This window comes from Carassius carassius, chromosome 19, assembly GCF_963082965.1.
Source record: "Carassius carassius chromosome 19, fCarCar2.1, whole genome shotgun sequence".
Lineage (NCBI taxonomy): Eukaryota > Metazoa > Chordata > Actinopteri > Cypriniformes > Cyprinidae > Carassius > Carassius carassius.
Genome location: NC_081773.1, coordinates 32,583,314 through 32,609,027, shown reverse-complemented (window position 1 = coordinate 32,609,027; position 25,714 = coordinate 32,583,314). Strand labels below are relative to the sequence as shown.

At 38.9% G+C, this 25,714-nt stretch overlaps 1 protein-coding gene across 1 annotated transcript in view; it reads left to right on the top strand.

The window, feature by feature from the left end:
* The window catches only part of LOC132095595 (NACHT, LRR and PYD domains-containing protein 12-like), a 594,505-nt gene that overhangs the window by 296,806 nt on the left and 271,985 nt on the right, over positions 1-25,714 (top strand). The window lies entirely within an intron of this gene.

Below are 25,714 nucleotides of genomic sequence, written 5' to 3'. Positions count from 1 at the left end.
GTGTGCACAGACACACAAGGAATATGTTGTGGTTTTTAAGACGAGAGAAGAAAACATTTAAATAGGTCAGCTTAACAATAAATAATAATAATGTTTATAAATCTGGAACAGAAGACTTATGTACAGATTTGTGCATTATATACTCCATATACAGCAGCATAAATGAAGAGATCTGCATATATCAGTGGTTCCCAACCTTTTTCAACTCGCGGCCCACACAACCAAACACATATGTTTGCGCAGCCCACTGCAAAAAAAATATTATGTTATTATGTCATGAAATGTTGTTTTAAAAGTATTCCAGGCGAGAATGTAGTTGTTTGAAACTCAAATCTGTGGTTTATTTATAAAGACAGCGCCTATTTAAAAATGTTTCGCCGATCTCGGAGACTGTGAGCTCCACGCGATCAGCGGGAAATCAGTAATCATGTATCCGCCGAGAGCAGCCTCACCTCGGCTAGACCTTTTGATATGTGCCACTGGCTCTGATGTCTCTTTAGTGGTTAAACATAAAATATCATTTGTTTTGGGTAAATCTAACAGGTAATCTTTTGTCTGTATTCAACCTATCTATATGTTAAAATGAAAATTAAAAAGGCAAATAAATAAAATTTTGTTTCATTGTAATGGCTGTATATATGGGTGTATATATACACATTTCCCTGAACTAAGTTCATTTCTGTTGTTATTATTATGTTTAAATTAAAACAAAATGAGTCAGTGGTATTTGATATCCTATTTCGTTTTATTGTAAGTATACAGTGAGGAAAATTTCAGTAGCCAAGGCAAGCTGAATGATGTTTTCAAGTATGCTGCTGTTTACAGATTTTCGTCATCGCGGACATCACACTCCCGAGCCGAATGCACAAAGTCAGAACTACCTAGGCACATCCAAAATCAGCGTACTTTGTATTGAGAAACGCGTGCAGACCTACGTCACCAGTCTATTTGCCTAATCTTCCCGGTACTTTACACCGCGGTAGAAACGCAGAAAGCAACAGGTCTGGGGGGAAAAAAGTTCCTGGTACAAATGTTCTGGGTAATTTCGGTGGTAACGCGGCATTAGCACTCAGAAGCTAGATTGTTAACTGTCTTCATTGAATGAACTAGGGCTGTGCGATACGGACGAAAAAAAAAACTATTGCGATTTCTTTGATCAATATTGTGATTTAAATTTTAATCACAATTTTGACAAACACAGATATGCTTTACAGTCATAAATGCATTCAGGATGAATTTGAAACATATTTCCAAAAGAAAACCAATTAGAGCTTTATCAAAAAGTTGTGACGTCTAGAACAGACATAAGTCTAAATAATCACTATAATAAAGGTGTAACAAAATTTCTAGACTTATGGCAATTTTTTTAATAATAAATAAATAAATCTTGTGTCCAGGGACTTTTTTTCTTTTTTTGCCATGCATTCGTCATAGAGCTCATTGTAACGGTGTCTCAGGTGTTGAAATAATTATTAGGGATGCACCGAATATTCGGTCACCGAAAATTTCGGCTGAAAATGGCCCAAAAGTGCATTTTCGGTTTTGGCCGAAAATACTTTTATCACCGAAAAAACACGGCCGAAATGTTGTGGTGACGCAAACAGAAACTGAGACCTGCACGTGCACCTGCATAGCGCAGACCACGAGCTCCCCGCGACATTCACTTCACACCAGTGGGTCTTAATATAGAACATTCTCTCTCTTCTTGCCCCCTTGATCAGGGGCGCAACTATCCAGTGTTAGAGGGGTATGCAGCAAAACATTTTGCCCCACCCCCCCACCCCTAAATTAATAATTGCGCCGGACATCATCATGTATGGGCTTTTAAATAATAAATGTTTCTTTTAAAGTATATCAGACAGCCACTGTAAACCTACCATAATTATATGGTATATATGTACACACACACACACACACACACACACATACACACTCACACTTACATACAAACACATACATATATATATATATATATATATATATATATATATATATATATATATATATATATATATATAATATTATTATTATTATTATTATTATTGGGGTGGCACAGTTAAAATTTTCACAGTTCGGTTTGTTTCACGGTTCAAGAGTCACATTTCGGTACAGTTCGGTATGTGCTATGTTTATGGAGAAACTATAATTAAAAAAATCTAACTACGAGCAAGAGCAAAAATAAATACCATAGAGTAAAGAGGTCTAGTATTAGTTTTTAGGTACAGATATTTAATAAAGTAATCAAATGTAAAATAGCATCGCATATTTGACTATAAATTAAAGATTGTTAAAGTTACAAAAGCTTTTTTTAAATTTTTTAAATATTTTTTTTAGATATTCTTTTTATTAAACATTTTAATTATTACAAACAAAAACATATTAAAACAAACACAGCACAGGAAATATTTAACATATTCATGAACATGTGGACAATTTACCTAAATTTTATCCAGTTTTTGTTTATGACCGTTTAATCTTTAGACACTTAAAAATATTCTCCCATTTTTTTAAACAGGTGCGATTTACCATTGCGACAATACCTCGATCTTTCTAGAGTTACAACTTCAGATATCATAGATTTCCACATCTGAGTAGAGTGGGCATCACTACCAACCCATTGACCATTATAGCCTTTCGAGCCAACAGTAGGAGAAACTGAACAATCTGTTACAAAAGCTTTATAATCAAGAGCAGTGAGTGATTTATTTGTTGTTGCTGTTCGATTAATATAAAGACTGTCACTTTAAGAGAATGCACTGATAAAGTGGCCTACGTTCAGCTGGCTATGTCTGCTATAGGATACTTACCAAGACGGGCATTTTGACATAATTTTTGTCTGAATTTGTCCATTTAAATAAAATACTTCAGAGGGAGCTTATATTTGCGCGCGTTCTGAGGCGCGGGTTTGCGCGCTTCGGATGAGCGCATGGACAACTCTTCACACTGCGCGCGCGAGCTCGTGTCCTCTGCCTCTTAAATGTTTAAACTGACAAAGCTTAAAGTTTAGTTTAGTTTAGTTTAAACACAGATATCAATGTGTGCTGTTTAGGTCTCATCTGTGCGCGCGTGCTATCAGCACCCGGGTGATGACGGAATAAATGACAGCTCAGATTCCAGTTTTACATATTCTCCGAGCATAGACGTCATATTTTAAATCCTACCTGTTGCCTTTCACCAATCACTTATTTAGCTGCTGTTGCATACCTTGACATGCCATCTCCTTTTCCCTCTTTCTTTTTCCGAAATGAAAATTCTGCGCCGAAACCGAAAATTTAGGATGCACTTGGCCGAAAACCGAAACTGAAGCCGAAAATGGCTTCTTTTAAAAACGTATATATATATTGCTTGGATTTAATGGATCTGAATTGAAAAATCACAATATAATAATCAAACTTTTATTAACAGTTACATAACAAAACATAAAATATTTTTAACAATAAATATAAATAATAATTATTTTTCAAGTTTTATGTTCCATCAAATAAAATAGTTTTTTAAAAATTATGCAAACAAAAACCAAAATTTTGGAGATTTTTGCAGAACAAATGCTACATATTGCAACTTTGGTGTCCTCTCGTATAGGGCTGTCACTTTTGTGAAAAAAAAATCCTGTTCGATTTTTGAGACATAGGCAAAGTGTTCATTGAATCGTTAGTAAATTGCCTATATTTGGCGTTGATCCGTTTTTCAACGCCAAATATAGGCAAATCCACCGACAACTAAACAGGCATTAGGGCGAACGTAAAGAGGGCGCTTGAGATGCGCACAAGTCAGCAATGTGGACTGCCATAACATCAATGAAAAACATTACTGAAGGCTACATTGATATTATGCACTAATAGGCTGTGTGTGTGTGTGTGTGTCAGAACCATAACTGCAGTTGCTGTGTGACGCGCGTTCGCTGTGAGCGTATAGTGACGAGCTGGACGCGCTCCGAGAGAAGGCCGTTAAAATCGATTCCGTTTTCGTTTTCGAAACTTGTGTTGGTTGGTCCGATCGATTGTGCAGCTTTTGTGACAAGCTTTTTTTGATTGTGACAGCCCTTTGACATGCTTAATCTTTGATAGGCAGACACGTGATAACAGCTCGACCGTGAGTCGCTTGCGCACGGATGGGAGGGGCGGGTGACATTCATTTTCGGTTTACGTTTTCGGCTGTTTTTTTTTTTTCGGCCCGAAACCGATAATGCCATTTTGGACGAAAATTTTCGGCGGCCGAAATTTCGGTGCACCCCTAGTTTTAGCCCACGAGAGCGTTTTTGTTTTATTCATCTTTTTCGAGTTTCAACGACAACGCACTAACGTTACTGCTGCTTACTCAGCGCTCATGGCGCCCCACCCACTCGCGAGGTTCTATGTCTAAATTCTATGATGGAATATTATGAGGGCACCGGTGCCTGTTAGTCCTCTAAAATTTATATATTTTATATATAACTTTTTTTATATATAACTTTTAATATACATTTTATTTTTTTATTATGTATAAAAAAAAAAAAACATCGCTTTGGCGCCTCCCATGGTGCGGCGCCGCATATGGCGCATACCCACTTTTTGCGCCACTGCCCTTGATGCATCTTGGCGGACGTCATTCCTTTATTCGCATCACTAAAGCGTCTCCTAACAAAGAGATTGAGATGGACCACGAAGTGAAAACAAAGAAAGTACAGTCAGTCTGATAGAGTCTGTTAGCACACGTCTAAGATCTTTTCGGATCCTCTGCACTTCATCGCTAGACTCGCGACTGTGCTTGATCCGCGTTATAAAGACCATTATTTGGATGCGGAAATAAGGCAGCACGCACGAGAAATGATCCGCTGGATGCGGAGAACCCGCGTGGAGACCATAGACTGTATAAAAAGGTGGAGACGGAGAAGCTCCAAGCGCAGGAGACTGAGATCAGAGCGCAGAAAAAAAGACTCGTCTCTGCACTAGGGCTGTTAAAATTGCTCAAAAATGACGTTCGGATATTCCCTAAAAAAAAAACACGAATATTCGAAATATTCGAACATCTGGTTGCGCATGTTGTAAATGACAAACATTACGTCAATAACAGGACAAAATAATACAAAGAGACATAACTACTTGTATAGGTAGTCTATTTAAGTTTAAACATATTTGACATTGTATTACCTACACAAAAACAAGGAAATCAACTAATGTCCAAGACCTCACGCTCTCTCACCCTCACGTTCTCTGTGCATAACGGTTTAAATAAACAAACACATTTTGAGTGCTGATCAAGAGTTTTGTGCAAGCAATTTAAGGTCGCGACTGTTGTCTTAAATATAGCAGGCTTTATTCAGTGATTGAAACAAATATTATTAATATTTATTGAAGTTTTACAGCATATAGAACTGACATTGAATACTCCGAGCGAGCTGTGGTAAACATGGAACTTTTCCTTGACATGAAACGATAAATAATCAAACCTCTGTTCCATTGCTTGACAGAACTCCCCGAAGCGTGCCCCATCCGCGATACTGATCGGTCTCATGTCCTTACAAATGAACAAAATTTATTTATCCGTTATGGACTCTTGTCGTGTTGCAGACAAAGAGCTTGTGGCGGGCGATGCAAAGTAAGGTTAAGTGTCAAGATGTGACCGTTTAGCTGGAGTTCCACACATTATGCAATGCTCATTTGGGTGCACATTTTTGAGATGTGACCTCATGTTGCTAGTGGTTGAATGGTATCCTAACTGTGTCTTAAATAGCTTGCATAAAACTTTATCTCGCGGGTCAACAATTTTACCTCACTTTCTCTGCTGCGGTCGAGTTGGGCTCGGCACTTGCTGCCATCTTCCATGAAGACGCGTCAACTTTCAGCAGTGATGCTGTGCCAGACAGTGCGACTCCTGTGACCTGTCCCTGAACCCTCAGGCGCGCTAGTGCGCCCACTCGCAAAGCAGACAACCACGACTCTACTACCGCGGACGTTTTTTTACACTTTTTTTTTTTTTTAATTTTTTAAATTTTGTTTTTTTAAAACTATTCGAATATTTATTTGAATTTAGAATATTCATTGACAGCCCTACTCTGCACCAGATGAGGGGCATGCACCCTGATATGTTCAGTGAAATTCTGCAAGAAGTGCCTCAAATAATAATACGTTGGCTATTTTATTCTTAGGCTACTATATATGTGACATTCGTGCTTCATCTACAGCGATATCGTTGACTTGATTGCAAATAAATGCACAGACACTATTTAACTGAACAGAGATGACATAACTGAATCCAATGATGAACTGCCTTTAACTATCATTTTTGCATTATTGACACTGTTTTCCTAATGAATGTTGTTCAGTTGCTTTGACGCAATGTATTTTGTTTAAAGCGCTATATAAAAAAAGGTGACTTTATATATATATATATATATATATATATATATATATACATATACATACATAATATCAGATTGTAGCCATATTTCTGCTGGATTTTCTGCTAGATTTCTGCTTTAATTTGATAAAAATGTTTATTTATGCCCTGGCCCTATTTAAATACACTCTCTCAAATATTTCTCAAATGTCAGGCAGATGACAAGCTCAACTGCTCAACAGCTAGATGGTTATCTGTCTGAAGTCCCCATCCCCAGAAGTGATAACAGTCTTGCCTATACTGGAGAAGTAATGCACTTTCTAGTCCTACAGAGAAAATTTTCAAATGCACTTAACCTAAATGCACTTTGTTTTTATGAGAGAACAGTTCATTTTAAAACCTTTCTGCAGGCCAGTAGGTCTGTACATTATTATTTAATATACGCATGAGTGTGATACATTTTATACTGTGCATTGTTGAAATGTGCTTAATAAATATTTGCATAATTTGTAATTATGTATTTTTATGTTTTTTTATAATTTATGTAATTGTAATTATCTTTGAAACTTTAATATTAATTTATGCAATTGCAATGTCTTGATTTTAGTAAAGTTAGTACACGGTCATAGCAATAAATGCAATGGTAACAATAATTGGCATAATTTCGGTTTCGGTTTTCGGCCTTGGTTTTCTCTTTTTCGGTTTCAGCCAAGGATTTTCATTTCGGTGCATCCCTAATATTTATACATTATACAGGTTCACACATACTCTGTCTGCAGTGTGTATACAGTATGTGTAAGCATTGCAGAAGCAGCAGCGAGAGCGCGTTATTGTAACGCGAAAGTACATTAAAATAATGCACGAGTGCAAATCTCTCTGTTCGCACGCAGATTTCCTTTGCTCTGTCACAAAACCAGACGTGCTTGCTCAGATACACACTGCTCTCACCCGGAGAGAGTGTGCACTTAAAACGTGTCTCCTCTCACTTAAACTGCGTCCTGTGCACTCACAATTCTCTCTATGCTCATGTGCTAGATATTAATTATTTTTGCACGCTTTTATTTCTAGCCTTTCACCGCGTGCAGTGTGAATGCTCTGATCCGTTAACATGAGTTCGTAAAAAATATGATTCTCGCGCCAGGCGCGTTGCATTCTGATTGGATCAGATAACATAATGCGGGAGGTCAGGGCCACGGAAAATCGTGCTATAAAGCGATTTAGAAATCGTGCATGCTCAAACCGTGATTTTATGACGATTTCTATTAATCGCACAGGCCTAGAATGAACTAAACTGGCAATGAACAGAAAATAACTCGGGCTGGCACCCTTCAGCAAAACGGGAAAACCAGATCCAGATAGAGCTTGGCAGCGAGTGGAGCAAGCAGTCAGGAGGGAACATTTTGACAGCCATTTATGCTGACCTTGTTGACAGCCATTTATGCATGTTTGAATTTGTTGTTCTGTAGCATATGTAGCAGAAATATAAATTGGTGGTTTATTCTTAAACCAATCTCGAATAGTGGAAGCATAGTTACAGTTTATTTATTTTTTTGTTATTTAATCATATATATCATGTTATTATGTTATGACTTAGACATTTTTATATATATTAACAATATTATTATTTCTTTTAATAGTAATTGATGGCCCACCTGCAATACCACAGGTTGAAAACCACTGGCATATGTATTTACATAGTACTTGAGAAAGAGGCAGTAATTAGAGATGAAGAATGAATTACAGAACACAGGTAATGATTGATGTGTTAGTTGTTTAATCTGGTGATGGTGTTTGATGAAGGAAGTACAGCCTCTGAGTCAGTGTGAGTGTCTCACTTCAGGTGCTGAGAGATAGTGGTGTCCAGGAACCTGAATGACTCCACTGTTGTTACAGAGCTGTCTATGATGATGAGTGGAGGAGAGCCTTTTCACACTGAAGACAACTGAGGGACTCAAACACAACTATTACAGAAGGTTCAAGTTAAGTTAGATTTACCCTGAACTTCAAATTTAAAAAGGTTTAACCTCCAACTCTTAATGCATGGTGTTGGGGATTGCCCCACTGATTGCTAGTTTTTTAATGGTGTTAACCACTTCAGTACTCCGATCAGGGAGGAGTCATCAGATTTCGTTTCCACTTTTATTTTGTGCAAGTTTCAACCTTGTACAGATTAGGGTTTTGCCGATAGGCGATAGTATCGTGTATCGACGATCGTCAGAGATATCGACATAAGCAGATTTCTCTGTCGATAATCAAGACGATATTAGGCTCATTTTCCTAATAATGTATTAGATTATAATAATAATAACTATTATTTTTATTTTTATTAGGCTGCTTATTATAATTCGGCTATCAAACTGCCCAGTTATTTCACTTCAGCACCGCATTTCACACACACACACATACACAGCGCGAGCGCAGGAGGATTTAGAGCCTGTAGTCACTGAAATTGTCCGCTTTGACTCGGATAACTCATAAATCCATGAAATGAAAGAGATAGAAAACGAGGAGTTGGTGTCCCACACATTTAATGGCTGGTATAGGGCAACGCGCTCTTCTCAAACATGAGAGATTAACTCTTTCTTGGTGTCACAAATAAAGTAAAGACAAAATAATTAACAAGGCGGCAGAGCGAATTTATCATCCATAGTGGTTCTCACGTAGTCCTTCTCTTAAAGACTGATCACTTAACTTATAACACGCACTATGTGGTGATGACTTAGGAGTATGTGAGAACCACTTTGGATAATAAATTCAATCTGCCGCCTTGTTATTATTTTCATGCATACCGCACTATAATGTGATGCATGCAAAATACATAGTTTCGGCTGTTACAAAGTCTCCATCCACAAACAGACGTACATGGTCTGCAGATAAAAGGTATTTCATTGAACTTTAACAAGTAATCTGAACGGCCTTTATATGTGTAATATTTTAAACGAGCCCTCACTAACTGAGTTTAATGCCACAGTTATGTTAGAATGCATCTCATTCTTGTTTCTGTGGCGGTGCTCAACTCAACTTAGTCCAAATATATGAACTTACCTGTTTTAAACACTTTATATTTAACGTGTTCGTTTATGCCCAATAGTAGTGTTAAACTGCTGGACTCTAAATGAAATCTACTATTGATTTTCACCGTTGACTGATTTTGCAGAACATTTAGACTGATAACTTCTGTGCGCAGATGCGGACGTGCGATATGACAGTTGCGTCTGACAATGTATGAACTACCTGTTTTAAATACAGTATTTTTATATTTAACGTTAGTTTATCAGTATGTTTGAAAGTATATTTTTTCGATTATTGGTGATTCCATAGGCCTCTCTCTCGCACCTGCGCGGTTTAAAACACTCAATAGTTATGATTTGACAAGGACAAAGAGTCTCTCTCTAGTTCCACCCATCCACGATAATATTGTGTATCGTCGATCTCACAGGCTGACGATATGACGATCTAAAAAATGACCATATCGCCCAACACTAGTACACATGGCAGTATACAACTGAGTTTCTGTAATAAACAAATAAAACTAAATAAATAAAATAATAAATAAAACTTGTCTACATACTGTTATGATTCAATAGTAAATTACAAATGAAACATTATCAACAACTCTCATATATACACTTAGAATACTAAGAAAGCAGGGATATAAACTATGCATTAAACATTCCGCATTAAAAATAGAATCGTGTTATGAACTTACTTTGTCAGTAACTTTAACTTGCACTCAAGGATGTTGCACACGAGTGGAACGTCTGCAAACGCTACGAAACTCCAGCTACAAAAACTCCGGCTGCTGCACTTGCGTAGCAGAGAATACCTCACTTACGTTATAATCGTATCTGCTTCAAACTATGTACAGCACATTTTCCGTAACCCAACACATTAGCAGAATAAATTACGGACCGTAAGAGAAAAACCATAAGAGAAAAACCATGGGTTTAACCTTCTGTAATAGTTGTGTTTGAGTCCCTCAGTTGTCTTCAGTGTGAAAAGATGGATCTCAAAATCATACAGTCACTGCTGGAAAGGGTTCAAAAACACACAAATGCTGGAAACCAAGGAATTTGTGGGACCTGAAGGATTTTTCTGACGAACAGCAGACAGTTTAACTGAGTTTAACAGTTTAACAAGAGACTCATGAACAACTATCACTAAACACAAACACACAGCTGTGGATCATCCAGCTAACAACACAGTATTGAGTGAGTCGAGGGGATAAACAGGGTCATTTTTATAACTTCAACTATTTTCTCTTGTGGATTATATGTAAACATCTTTTATGTGAATATCCTTTATCAGCGCATTATTGAGGCAGAAAAACTGAAACAAGTGGAGGAAATACACAAAATAATGAACAAATGTTTTGTGCCTTTGTACGTCAGAATCAGAATGCAAAAAACATGATTAAAATTTTTACAGAATATCGTCATCGAAGACGCACTTTGAAATGAAACAGACATTTATGATTTCAAGCATTAAAGAGACAGACTGCACTGATGAATAAAGCATGAATTTGATGTAAACAATAGATCAATAAACAATAGAAGTTGAATGAACTTTTACTCAACATTCATATTGAAAAGCACCTGTAGACACTGGGTTTTTCCTCAAGATAAATGTAGTTTGAACTATTTGTTTGATGCTTGACCCCTGTATGACCGAGAGTGCGGGTCAGAAAACCTCACAGCATTGCTAAGAGTTTGTTTATTAGTGGAAGACAAACTGTCTTCTGCTGGCAAATCATTCACACATGTGGAGAAGGCGTCCGGATCAGATGATCATGATGTAAATGTGTTTTGGCGTCACAACTGACTGATGCTGCAGATTCTCACTTTCTGTCATCATCACTGTTTACAGCAAAAGAGTGTGATATTTCTGTGTGTTTTCTCAGGATCTGCAGTCAGAGATCTTCATCTCCTGATCACAGCTGTGTCTCTCTGAAGAGTGACAGATCCATGCGTGATCCTCCTAAACTCAGTGATGAAGCAGTGACATCTGACCCCAGGTATGGATAATCGTGTGGTGATGATTGAACTGCTTTATGGGAGTCAGAAACACACTCGATACACACAGACACTCGACACAATGAGCACACGAGGTCAATGAAAATGTGATTCAATATTAGTGGTGGGCATAGATTATTTTTTTGTAATCTAGATTAATCTCACTGTAGTGTTGGAATTAATCTAGATGAATCTAGATTAAAATGGCTCATTTGAATTCTGCCGAAGGCATTCAGAATATGTGTGCTACCCAAATAAAATAATGACTAAAAGTAACGTTAAGTCTTTGAGAACGGGTTTCTCAAGACAGGTGGTGCATTAGACCAGGGACTCATCTCCTGTTTCCAAAATGCATCACAAACTGCTTGAGAAAGCTGTAAACAAATTCCGCATAGCACAAGGTGGAAACAACCTTACGCCTGTTTCACACATACTCCGTCTGCAGTGCATATGCTATGCATATTTTTTTTTACGCAACCATGTTAACGGATTCCAGTGTTCATGCGGTTGCGGTCCGTCAGTGTGTTCCAGGAGTGGTGCGTCTGAAGCAGTGCAGCGATCGTTTACGTACAGAGTAGCGGACTGCAAATGCACTGCAGACGGATTATGTGTGAAACAGGCGTGCGTCTTGTCGAGGTTTCCATTGGGAAGCTTCTTTAAAAAACAATTTACCTGAAGCAAACCGGGCGGCATCTTAGCTGCATCCATGTTTGCACGTCACGTTTGACCTGGTCATTTCACATTAGGCATACACACAGGTTTAAAGACTTTTTCTCGCCCCCTACAGATTCGGCTAGGTATACATCCGAGCTAAAATATCAAGTTAAAAGTCAACATAGCTTGCGTAGTATAGACCCAGCTCTCAACCCATCTTTGAGAATAGATTAACGGCGATATTTTTTTTTATCGCCCGATAAGAGTCTCACAATAATACAGCACGTTAACGCAAATAATGGCCTACCACTATTAAATATATTTATGAAATGTCATGAATATATCTAATAATGTGTTTTCCTTTAATTACAGGATACAGCTACACTGTAAAAACTAATCTATAGAATTTACCCAATAAATGTGAGGTAACAATTTGCATCGACTTTGGTGGGGTAGATTTAATCCCATATATTGAGTATAAACTATCTGAAGTAAAAAGCTATTAAATGCTTGCATAAATTGGGTAACAATACCTCACATATATGTATATATTCAACAGCTACTTACTCATTAAAATTAGGTAAAAATTATTCAAAGTTATATCAAAGTTAATTAATATCAGTTAATAACAATTACTTATTCAGAGAAGGTAAAATGTACCCCCCACAATAAAGACATTCAGATGGTTCATCAGATCAATGTTTTTAATCTAAAAAATCCTATGAAACACTCAAAATATAGTGCAGCACAATAGCTTTACACAACATGTCAAGTAATGAACCTGTTTTATAACTCACTGATCTATCAAATGTTGTTTCAATAATGTTGGATAATAAAACATATCCCTGTTTTAGGACATTCAGATCAGAGCGGAAAGGAGAAGTGAGGAGAGAAGGGAGAAGAGAAAATGAAATGAGAAGTGAGGAGATCAGAGCAGTGCTGGATGTCCAATCACATTAAGATTTTCTTGTATCTAAACTCTTAGACTAAACTTTGTGTCTCTTCAGATTTACACAACAGTGACTGACCAAATCTGTGGTCCAGGTATTCATATAACAAATAACCGAACAGCCTTGTTTATATGCAGCAATGATGCACCAAATTATCAAAAAACACAGAGTAAAGTGCTAAATAAAGTACAACAGCTTCACACAACAATGACCGAATTGACTTTTTATAACTCACTAAGATAACAGTTTCAAATGTTGTTTCTGGATAATTGGCTACTGCAAACAACACATGCCACTTCATCAAAAAATCAAAAGCACACACAAACGCCACATGGTTGTTTCTGTGCATGTAAAGTATCAAATATCTGGATAAAGATAAAACAGAACACCAACATTCTTTAGTTTTTGAGCTTGCTCTCACTCTCAAAAATAGGATGAGAATAAAAGAAACAAACAAACGGGGAGGGAAAGAGGGTAAAAGGAGAGATCAAAATTCTTCAGGCCACTTTCTATTGGTATTCCTTTTCTGTCAATCTGGGGGAAATCACAGAGCAATGGAGTGGGCTGAGAGAGAGTGGATGGATCTGTGTCTGTGTGTGGAGCAAATAAGGTAAAAGAAGAAAAATATAAAACTACACTCCATTACAACTCCATTAAAAGTATGTACAGACAAAAGATTCTCTTAGAACAAGAGGGGAAATGTGTGGCTACTGCATGAGCTTATTTTTGAGGCTGTGGACTTTTTTCAGTAGTTTTGCCCCGTCAATTTCCAAAAAAAGTTTTTGAAAAGCTTCAAACGTGTTCTTCAGCTTCTTTGGATATTCGATGTTGATTGCATAAATGAGTCCCATCAGCAGTACGCATGCCTTTGTTCGGCTTCCACATCCTTCCATCACTTGGTTTCCCTCGATCACAATAGAAAAATCTGATGGATCCTCCTCAGCCATGACATTGTGCTTCACAATCACCTTCATCGTTTTGTCTGTGTAGTCCTCACATCCCTACATGTTAAAAACAAACAAACAAAAAGCATACACATTTTTATTTTATTTTATTTAAGATGCTGTTTCAATATATTTCAGTTTATCTAAAAGGAGAGCAGAGGGGGAGTGGAAGGCAAAAGGAGAAGGTGGATACGAGAGGAGAGGAGAGGAGGATCCCTTGAGTTAATAAAAAATCTGTTATCAATATGACATTCCTGGCAGTCATGGAAAAGATCTTCTTGTCTTTCACCGAGGTAGTTAATGAGGCAGTAGACAACAGCATCTCTTTTTTTCTCAATGTTCTGTGTCTGTAGGGAGATATAATTTAGTGATAAGACTGTTAGTGGTGTGGGGATTGATTTACATATACTAAGACCGAATTCCGGCCCTGCAACAGACTGGCGACCTGTCCAGAGTGAACCCTGCCCCTTCGCCTGATAAATGCTGGGTTGGCTCAAAAATCTTGTGACCCGAACGGACAAAGCAGTAAAGAAAATGGATGGATAAAATGGAATTCACACATTGATGTTAAAAAGGTTTAAGTTGGTAAGGAGCTCAACTTTGCACACAACAAAACAATTGTTTACAAATTACTTTACTTTTAATTCACTCATATCAATAATTACATATTTGTGAAAAAATAAAATAACATACGTCATTTAAAGTGTCCAGCAGAGGACGCATCTTGCAACCAGCTGCTCCTCCTTTGGCACGCATTAGCCGCAAAAGACCTGGGGCCTCATTTATAAAGCGTGCGTACGCACAAAACGGGGCTGGAAACGTACGTACGCCAGTTCCCACGCAAAGGTTGTGATCTATAAAAAACAAACTTGACGGGAGAATGTGCGCACCTTTAAGCAAACTTTGAGCCGTGCGTACGCACATTCTGGAGACAAAGGGAATTGGCGACACCGATGGTGAGGTCGTGAACTGAAGTTAGATTGTAGAAAATAAATGTGAGAAGAACGATTATAAGAATGAATGACATTTAATTTTCACTCCATTTCATACGTTATATCCACATTATCATGAAGATTAAATCCAACAGTGTTATTTGTGCCGATTGTTTTAGGCTATATACATCTAGTAAAATCCAAACGTAATTCAAAATGTATTAAAAGTAAAATAAAATAATAATCAGCGCTGCCTTACAGTCACATTGTCCACAACGGGAGCACAGGAGGACATGGCGCGATACATGTGATAGCCTACAGAATAGCATGAAATACCCTTTTATTAGAGAACTGCAGAACACAGTGTAAAAAGGAAATATTTTCCTTAATGTACATAGCCTATATCATAAAATGTCAAAGTCTGCAAATACAGTCATGAAGCACAATCGCTACTCATCATCGGTCCTAACTATTACGGTGTTCATTACAAAACCGTCAAGAAGCATGTGTTCACTATAACATTTTCGTCTTAAATTTTCGCCCACAAATTAATTAAGTGATTTTGTCAAGGTGTTAACGATCAGTCTATTTGCTAGAAACATATAAATTCTCCGGTGACCCGGGTATGTAATGCTTCATGATGGCACTCCTGGCACTGTTGGAGGATTACGCTAATGGCAGAATAAGGAGAGAACGAGTTTTCAGGGACCATGATGATTTCCTGGCCCATGATGATGACTGGCTAATAAGCCGATTTAGATTCCCTAGAGCTGTGCTCTTGGATCTATGTGCTGAATTGGGTCCAGTATTAGAGAGGGCAACACGCCGGAACCATGCCATCCCAGTCCAAATACAAGTCCTCACCACTCTGGGGTTCTTGGCAACCGGCTGTTTCCAGCGGGAATTGGCAGACAGGTAAATTAATAATATAAAAAAACTATAAGTAATCCTCAAATTTGTCTCTAAGACCTTTTTGTATATGAAATAATTCTATTGGAATCTATCATCTCACCCTATAGGTCTGGTATATCACAGCCGTCCCTGAGTGCCATAATATCTGTCGTTTTAAATGGTATACTTAATATGGTTAGTCGATACATCAGGTTCCCCTACACTGTGCGAGAACAGGCCGAAATTAAAACGCAATTTGCAGCAATGTCTGGTTTCCCAAATGTAATCGGCGCAATTGACTGCACTCATGTTGCTATAAGGGCACCATCTGAAAATGAATTTGCTTATGTTAATAGAAAGCATGTGCATTCTATTAATGTGCAAATCATATGTGACTCCAACATGACCCTCACAAACATTGTGGCACGCTGGCCTGGTTCAACACATGATTCCTTTATCTTGACACATAGCAGTGTAGGGAACAGACTAAATGCAGGCGCAGTACGTGATGGCTGGCTTCTTGGTGAGTTTAACAATATTAAAAAGTAGAAACTGTAACAATTTTGTTTTTAATATAATTATAACCTGCAGGCGACAGTGGCTACCCCCTGAGACGCTGGCTCCTCACCCCATTTTTAAACCCGCAGAGCGCAGAGGAAACTCATTATAACGAGGTCCACTCTCGTGCCCGCGCAGTTGTGGAGCGTGCCATCGGCATCCTGAAATGCAGATGGCGTGCTCTGGATGCCTCGGGTGGCAGACTTTTATACCATCCAGCAAAAGTGTGCAAGATTGTCAGGGCGTGTGGTGTTTTGCACAATATAGCACTGAGAAACGGTATTCCTCTCCCTCCTGATCTCCCTCTACCCCAGCATTACGACCCCGAGCCACAGCCCCCTGGCCGACAAGAGGGATATCAACGAGGTGCAAGAATCCGTGAGGATGTCATGCGGCGTTTGTAAAGAAAGACAAAACTCAAGGTTCATGTTTTAACTGCATCTTTTAATGATTGTGCAATTTCTTGCATCACTTCTCTCATCTGCCGTAGCTCATCTGCAACCCTGTTGACAGCGTTTATTGTCTCTCGCTGTAACTGCAGGACTGCGTCAGTGAGTACCCGACCACTTTTGGACGTGCCAGACGCAGAAGGGGCACTGCTTTGAGCCGGACGCTGTGCATCTGCATCTGAGAACCCCTCACCCTGAACCTCCTGTTCATTTACAGCTTCAGACTCCGGAAGGACTGGAGGACAAACAATTGGCAACATTTATCCATTTATCACCCCACACACTCAAATGTACAGCGTTAATGATTAAAAATCGGTTTAACCTTGCTCCTCTGTGGTTTCAGTCACGTCAGTGTCTCCCTCCTTTTCCGACACAATACCACACACGCTGACCTCCCCAATTATAGCCGCGATTTTGCTGTCCACTGATTTGAGATCAGCTGTACATGGGCCCCCACCAGTTGCAGCCACGCTCTGGCGGTGGGAGGACAGTTTTCTCTTTGCCTCCACCTTGAATGAATGAGAATCTTTATTTCACATATTTTGCATACTGTAAGCACATGTAAATAAAACTTTTTGAAAATCAATATTGCTATTTATATAGGTATATAGCCTAATAAAACACAAATGTAATATGTTGGTAAAAAAAAAATTTGTATACCTTCAGGTCGGACCATTTTTTCTTTAATTCTGCAACTGTCCGTTCTGTCCCACTGACACAATTGACGGCAGAAGCAATACTTTGCCACTCGCACTGCTTTTTATTAGTGACCCCACTGCTGTGGCCACCAAATAACACAGTTTTCCGAGCCTCCACCTCCCCTACAAGTGTTTCAATCTCAGTATCTGAGAAATTACGTTTTTTTCCTCTTTTCTCACCTGTCGCCATTATTAAAATTAGGCTAACAGAAATGCACGTTTTCACTTTCTTGGATTAATTAATTGGCGGGTCGCATGCCAGTTTTCCAGGTATATATGGGATTCCACTCTCATTTACATGCTGATCAGCAATCATGAGGTGATTTGCATTGACTATTTATGGTTAAAAATGGGCGTGTACAGGGCGGGATATGAGGCTGGTTCACGTACGCACATCTGTGGGTGATCTGTGATTTATAAAGGGAACATTGCTTACAGGTGTGCGTACGCACGGTTTTATAAATCGGAATATTTTTTGGCGTACGCCATTTTTGGCTTTTGGGCGCACGTAAACTTTTAGTAAAGATCCTACGCATAGTTTTATAAATGAGACCCCTGGTGTGTACTCATCGAGCTTCCGCATGAATGTCTCCTCCAAGGAAACTGTTGTAATGCGTCTAAACTCCTCCTTGATCTAGGAAGTAAAGGACCAAAAATTACATTTTAAATTAAAGACCAGCTCTCATAGTAATCACATGAATGTATCCTAGTGGGAAGAAAAAATTACAAGACATTCTCACCTGAGCCTCAGTGAATAATGCTAGCCACCTTTCTTTAAACGCACCCACAGAGGGGCTGAGGCTGACCACTTCAACTCTTCGGCTAGAGAAGGTTTTATTCATTTTCTCTGCAATTATCTTTGCGTTGTTTTTCTTTGTAATTTCAAAAATTAATTCAAGCCTCTCTTTCTCCAGAGTCTCTTGGCTTTCACCAGTAGGGTGCGGAGGGAGGTAATTAACCTCCGCTTTTTTGGCCTTTTTTATATTTTTCGAAGGCACTGCATCACCTGGATGCTTCCTTTTTAAGGTGTTGATTTCAATTTCCGGGTAAGAATATTTTCGAGATCTTAGCTTGGCACGGTAATTGTGCATCTTGTTTTTTATGCGCTGCTGCCAGCCATATAAGCCTGCAAATGATCCTGGCTCCCTAAGACACGGAAACTTAGAAACCAAGGCTTCAGCCACTGAGAGGATTTGCTGATTGGTTGGGTAAGCGGTGTAAGAAAAAATTACTTTTGCAAGCTCTTGCATTATTGCTGATTTAACACTGGCATCCATGAAGTGTCTTCCAGTGGCATCATATGAGTTGTTTGCCTCTGCGAGGATGAGTTCTAGGTCTCGGGAAAACTCCGGTACTTGGAATGGCACTGGCCATGCAGCAGAGCGACATGAATCAGGGAGAATAATGGTATCACTGGAACTTGACGATGCGTAGTTTGACACCTCTGAGGATGCATCATGATCTGCAGCGCAGATGTCCGTTTCAGTAGTACTTGCAGGATAGGTGCTAACTGAACTCAATGTAGATGATTCAAGTACTGGGTGTAGGTCAAGGGTTATCGTCGGCTCTTTTAGGATCACTTTAACAGTGGCCTTGTCATACAAGTCAGCAGTTGAGGTGACACTGAAAGACTCATTGTCAAAGTGTTTGTCTTGGTATAGTAGTCCAATTTCCCCATGCAATTGAAAAGTTTCAATAACTATGGAAACAAGATCTTCTACTGTATTTGGAATTCCTGTTGGAAGTTTCAGCTTTTGAATGTTGTGTTCTTCTAAAATGACTCTTAAATGGATCTCCATTGTTGTTTGGTGTGTGTTTCCTCAGCTGTAGAGAAAGAAAAGAAATTGAGACAGGTTATTAATAGTTGATGAGCTTACTTGCATATGTTTGCTTCAATATTCTTCTGCCAAAGCAATAAACAGATATTTAGTTCAGTGGAAATTTCAATAAATAATCTTTGATTGTCATTATTATTTTAAGAAGAGGTAGATGAGGAAAGGAGGAGAAAAAAGGAGAGAAAGTATGCATCACATTTTCCCATTTTCTGTGGCAATCGTCCCTGTTAAATAAACATTACAATAAATAAATAAGACAGTATTCCTGGCCATACAGCTGTTAAGTAATTGGTTCAATATCTAATTGAAAAGTGCACACATATTTGATATGACAACATAAATAAAATCAACCCATTACACTTACTCTTATGTGCAAATGAAGTGTTTAAGGGTCACCATACGGCCATCTGCTGCATTGTATGCAGCCAAGGGGTATGTTTCTTTTAATTCAGAATGCTTAAGGATTTCTGTCTCTCCTGTTGGCTCTACTTTGAAACTCCTCAGGTGTTCACAATACCAACCACTAAGCAATTTCAGAACAAAGACAGGAGTTTCACGCACAATGATTATTTGCTGGATTTCTCCAAAGTCAGTTAGGCCTCCTGTTGAGCCAAACGGCAGCACCATGCCAATATTATAGTCTGTGCCTAAAATGGTTGCTTTATTTGTCATGTTCACAAACTCTTCCCCAGGGAACTTCCTTGCGAATGACTCCTTAATGTCATCTTTAAGAACATCAACTGCCACAAGAGTCCTCTGGGACACTGACAGTGCTGGCCTTTGGTTGTTGCAATTGTTGGTATGATACGCAATCATTGATTGGTGTTTTCTTGCCATTGTCATGAGAATGTTTCTAAAACACCCAGTCTGCCTCACAATCCTTTTAAAGAATCGATGTTTGGCTTCAAACCGCATAGTCCAGAAATGTACCAGTGGCCCGTAAACAGTTGTAAGCCATGGATAATGTTCGAGAAAGTGGTGTTTTGGTTGAACTTTCTCCTCTGGGAACACTTCAAAATATCTGTAACGGTGTTCTGAGATCTTACTTTGCATGTATCCTATTGTCTCATCTGTGTGGAGAGGAGCCATGACAAGCTCCACAACATCTTTAAGGTTCATCAAAACCTCCCAAGCAGGCTCATCTTCTGGGACTTTGTCACCAATCATGAGTGGCATCATTCTCAACAAACACCAGTTTTCGTGTGCGTTACCTCCTACGCTTTTTCGTAAGTTGAAATGCGGGGCAATGGGTTGTGGACAGTTTCTTTTGTCACTCCATTTGTAAGGAAACCAACGTATGGAATGGTTGAGCTCCTGAAGAGAGATGTATTTCTTTCTGATTAACACATCAAGACAGAATGATATTTCCACGGGTACAATTCCTTCGAGCAAATCATGCAAAGCATCAGGGGGATAACCTGATATAGCATGAAATGTACTGAGTCTGTCTGAGATGGGACACTGTCTTTTAACTCCGCAGTGGTGACCTTCTGCTGGATCAGACAGTGCTGCTTTGACATGGATGGCATAGTTGGACTTAGTCCGTGGAGGAAACAGTCCTTCTCCTACTTCATGCTCCTGGATCTGTGACCGTTCTCCAATGCAAAAGTGACAGAAATGTGAAGCTGAAAAGCTTTCAACAAAGCCACCTATTGAGTGAGCACCAAGATTGTCAGCGACTACAGCAAGTACAGTGCCCTTGACCACTTTGCCCAGACTTGAAACAAAAATACCTTCATCTTCAAAGGACTTCAAATCTCTGAGCAGTGGGTCCAAAACCTTTGCATAGCCATACTGGTTGACATCATTTGCCTTGCACAAAATGGTTAAGTAAATGGAAGTCAGTGTAGATCTCAATGTGGCATGTATGTCTGCGAACACCCAGTACACTGCTGTGACTTTATGCTTCTTGCGGGATGTTCCCAGAGGGTTGCATATCTCAAAGTCATCTATATATAATATGAGTGGGAGTTTAAGTTCATCCTCACATAAAAAGCGGTTTTCTCTTAGTAAAGATCCATCATTAAACGATTTGTATCCAGAAGAGGCATCAGATGGCTTTTTGTTTTGTAATATTGTGTTTTGAATGTGGCTGTTGTTCACAAGTTGAGATAATAATGGGAGGATTGGTATATACTGAAATGATTTTTTCTCTGTACTATCAAGTATGTACTCAACTGGTTCAATCGATGAGAGATGCTCCTTACTAAATTGCTCTCTCCTGAACTTACTGCTGAAAGGCCCATCCACTCGTAAAGCAGCACAGACAGGGCTTAGCTGGCAAAGGTCTTTGACCAGTTCTGATATCACGGAGTCTTCAAATGTACAGCCATGTTTTCTCAAAGTACTCAGAATGATCTCTTTAATGACGGGGCCAGATGCAGACGCTGTAAGGAAATGAAATTCCTCTACTAGTTCATTAATGCATGAATTTGAGACATTAAAAATGTTCTCCATTTTCAGGAGGAGCAACCCCACTCTTTTAGTAATAATTTTGTTTAAGTCCTCATCCTCCTCAAGGACTAAGCCACAGTCGTTTTCATCCTCAACAAAATCACTTTCTTCATCCGGGTTGTTTTGGTGTTGATAAAGAACATTAGTCTTGACATCTTCCAACAAATGTGGGTTGTGTTTTCTACTCTTGTGGCTGTGGAATGTTGTATATTTGTTGGTCTTGTAATCACAACCCTCAAAAACACATGTCACAGTTTCAAACTTTTTTAGATGGCCACCAAGATGTTCAAAAAAATGCCTCTCATTGTCAAAAGAGCATGAATTACAGACAATGCATGTAAATAAAATGATGTTTCCTGGCTGGGTTGACTGAGAATGATGCCTTGACAAATGTGTCCTTAATGCACCCCATGTCTTGACTGTGCAAGGACAATCTGCATAGAGGCAGGGTATGGAGTGGATTCGACCTAAATGCTCATGTATAAGTCGACTGTGTTTCATCAGGTCCAATCTTTTTGATGTTGTGAATTTGCACAACTTACATTTCCAGTTCATTTTCCCATAACTGAGGACTTTAGTTAAGGTAACTATACCTTTAAGGACAATGTGATTTATTTTATTTGGAAATCTTGCATACCTGTACAGGATACACTTGTGGTGGGGATGTGGGTGGATGTGTCAACACTAGAACTGGTAACAGTGGTCTATCAGTGAGTCTCTGCTTGTGGAGGACAGACAAGAGGAACTGAAGAGAGGGCAAATAGTGAGTGTCCACATACACAGACTCTGCCTGCAACAGAAATAAAAACAAAAATTACACAAAACAAATTATCAGACATGTACCTTGGTTAGATTTTGTACAGATGATTTTGGGTTTACCTCAATATAATGCAAATGATCACCCCCTTTGGTTATTCGGGTGGGTGTTTAAAACGCAAAATGGATTATAACCCAGACGTTTAAAAGAACCAGGCGGCTATTTGCAGACCGGTGATTAATTGGGGAAATATGGTAGTTTATCAGTGCTCCTCTGATCTGGGCAGTCTGTCTGTCTGACAAGGGTCGGTCATGCAGAAATAACAGACTGTGTACTGACTTAAATAAAGGCATTGCAATTACATATATTAATATTCATGCTTCATATAATTAGCTTCATAGATGTAATGTGTTTCATAGAACATATTACAAAATTATGAAAACATTTATTAAGCACTGATATTCTAACAATAACAAATATAATATAAAATCAATTCTAAAATGTTGCACGTGATCCCACAATTCCTTAAAAAAACTTAGGTGCAGCAACAGTTGGTGTTTTCACACACACTCGTGGGATACAGTGGTAACTGTTACTATGTTTTTATTTTTAATCCTGCGCCCATTCAATATATTAGAAAAAGCTGGCTTTGACTAGTTTCTAACCTTAAAACCAGCGGTCAGACACAGTCATGCATGCTGACTGATCTTGTAAAAAAGCACACCACGACGGCATTTCAACTTACCGGCAGTTGTGCAGACGGTGAAAGCCCGGGACACAACAAACCAATGGCAAAGAACTAACGTTAGCAGCGACGAAAGCAGACGTGCCGTTACGTGTCAACGCATTCTCATCCTAGCAACGGCTCGTCTGCTTTCGTCGGGGTCAATTTGTTTATTTGAACACATCAAACCGACGCGTGGAACACAATAAACCAAGTTGCCTGGCCGACGGTTCGACGTTGTCCGACGTGGCTTGATGTGTCCCGGGCCATGGTGACGCCAGCGACAGATTCAAACTTTAATTTCAAGTAATGGCATGTTAAACAAACGAAAGCCGAATACACGTGAAGTGTAATATCTCATAGTTAAAATATATATATATACAGCACTCCTATGTAAATAGCTTACCTTCACTTCTGCTGTTCGATGGCAGCCAGAGAGGATCCAGCGTCGCCCACACTCACTCAAAAACGCGGGCTGACGCATGCGCAATTTAAAGCAAAAAAACTCACGGTTTGGGGGTATATTTTACTGCATTTTTCTATGTGATGGTTCTTACTGTTGACGAATGGGTAGCATATGTAGAATTTACCCATTACTTTAGAATTCGTTGGCTGGCTGCTATAATCATGTACATTTTATATGGTTTCCACATATTATATTTACCACTCTCCAAAATCACTTTTTTCAGTGTAGATATTTACAAGAATGCTTACAAAAAGCTTACTAAGTTTTACATATTCAGTGTTCCCCACTAGGTTCACAGCTTGTGTGTGTGTGTGTGTGTGTGTGTGTGTGTGTGGGGGGGGGGGTTGATTGGTTGGGGAAAATTGACACAGACACAAAGGACTCATGGTGTTAATTTGTTTTTTTTTATGTCAGCTGTGAATATATTAACTGAAAAATTATTTTAAATGTACATTAAACTAAACATGTAATTTATCCACAAAGTGTTCAACTTTTGTCACTGCACTGTATCTTTTTGGGCTTCTGGAAGAACATTTCCAGAGCCTCTTGATATGGAAAGTCAGAAACATCTGGCCCATTTATTGAGATCCTCAGGCGTGCTGCAAGATTGTCTCCTTGCAGCCTTTTGCAGATGTTTGTCTTGACGTGCAAATGCATTAACTGTTAAATGTGATAGCTTAACTTATCGTTAAAAGCAGCAAATCCTATTGTGAAAAGTTTGTATTATACTCTTCATGGTTGAGAAGTCCCTTTCACAGTTTAGCTGGGTCAAAACCTATCATCCGGTGATGACTGGACTTTTAAAGCTTGTCAGGGCAAGGATGTGCAGGACTTAACACTGTTTGACCCCTGATTTCCAGTGCACATGTCTGTGGTGTGTTACGGCTCCGATGCAGCTACCGGAGCTGATCGCGGTCACTTTAGTCAATGCTCGTGTTTACACCAGACGCGCCGTGGCACTTTTCAAAAGAGTCCCAGAAGAAGCTCTCCGTGCTGCTTCGCTAAAGATGGGCGCATAGTCTATTTTTGACGCACACCGCGTCCAAACCGCACAGCAAATACAAAATAAAAGTAAAAAAAAATCATGAACATTTCAAAATAAACACCTTGTGCAGACTCCCAATAGTATTTCACATTAATATTTATTCATGCTAGGAGGCCAGACATAAATGACAAGATGTTCATCCTCAAAGTTGAGAAAACCTCACATTATTATATGACAACACCATTTTTACAAGAACAATTATAAAAAAAAAGGTGTTGTGGAGTTTAATTGAAGGAGTTGTAGGCGTGGAATAAACTGAATTAAACCGGACAAAACATTAACATTTAGCCACTATGTTAGACCACACAAAAAATAAAGAAAAACAACATTGGACCCTAGACTGTAATGTTAGAAAGGCAAATCACATGGTCTCCTGAAACCTACCGCTGCGCTTCTGATCCGCTTCAGGTGTGAGTTGGCACCGTGCGGAGGATGCCACAAAACTTCCTCAGAACCGTAATGCGCCGCAGACGTGTGCAGTGGAAATCAGGGGTCACACATACTCCCTCTGCGGTGCGTATGCATTGCGTAATTTTTTTTACGCACCCATGTTAATGGATTCCAGCTTCATACTGCACGTGGTTGTGGTCCGTCAGTGCGTTCAGGGAGCAGTGTGTTTGCAGCGATCGTTTACGTACTGAATCTATTTTTGCTGTGCTGCACGCGCTGAATTAAAGTGACAGCACATTTTTCGCTGTAAAAATGTACATGGATTGACATGGAAATGCAGTCATTTCACTATAAATGTCTACTAATTAAAGCCTACTGTGTTTCACATGCAACATATGGGTTTTTGGCTAGGTTTAAAACAAGAAAAAGAGCACCTTTTAGATAAAAAATGAAAAAATAATATATGCACTTTTATGGAGGCAGAAAAACAAAGTTCAATAATATCCCAGTGGGATTGCTTGTAATAAAGATTTAAAAGTCACAAGAGTCAACTGTTTCTGTCAGTGGTGTTTTAATTTTCAATATTTGCAATATCCTAACAAGAACAGTAGTCTACAATGTTATTTTTAAACGTTTT